Source organism: Protopterus annectens, chromosome 4.part1 (assembly GCF_019279795.1).
Source record: "Protopterus annectens isolate FY-2018-M chromosome 4.part1, PAN1.0, whole genome shotgun sequence".
Lineage (NCBI taxonomy): Eukaryota > Metazoa > Chordata > Ceratodontiformes > Protopteridae > Protopterus > Protopterus annectens.
In genome coordinates this window covers 750587217-750587804 of record NC_056734.1, presented here as the reverse complement: position 1 = coordinate 750587804, position 588 = coordinate 750587217, and positions in this window count along the sequence as shown.

Sequence of the window (588 nt, the reverse complement as noted above, 5' to 3'; positions counted from 1 at the left end):
ACTGACTGACAGAGGTGCCCATTTCATGTCAGACCTGCTGGCTTGTCTGTGGAAGTACTGTGGGTGAAGTACCTAAAGACCACCCCCTACCATCCCCAGACTAATGGTCTTGTGGAGAGGTTAAACTCTACAATCAAGCCCATGCTACAGGCATTTGCGGACCAGTTTAAGAGGGATTGTGACAAATATTTGCCCCATCGGTTGTTTGCTTACAGAGAGGTTCCCCAGGAATCCACAGGTTTTTCACCCTTTGAGTTACTGTATGGACATAGGGTGAGAGGACCTTTAGATTTAATTCATGATGAGTGGGAAGGTGAGTGTGAAACTCACAAGGAGGCTGTTGTGACATATGTCCCAAACCTCAGGACAAGGCTCAGGGAACTCATGAACTTGGCCCAGGAGAACCTGGCAGAAGCCCAACCACAGAAAATGGCCTGGTATGACATGAATGCTCGAGCTAGAGAGTATGCTACAGGGCAGCAGGTAATGGTTCTCATTCCTGTCAGACACAATAAGCTGCAAGCAGCTTGGGAGGGACCTTACAAGGTGGTAAGAAAGGTAAGTGATGCTAACTACATGGTAGAACTG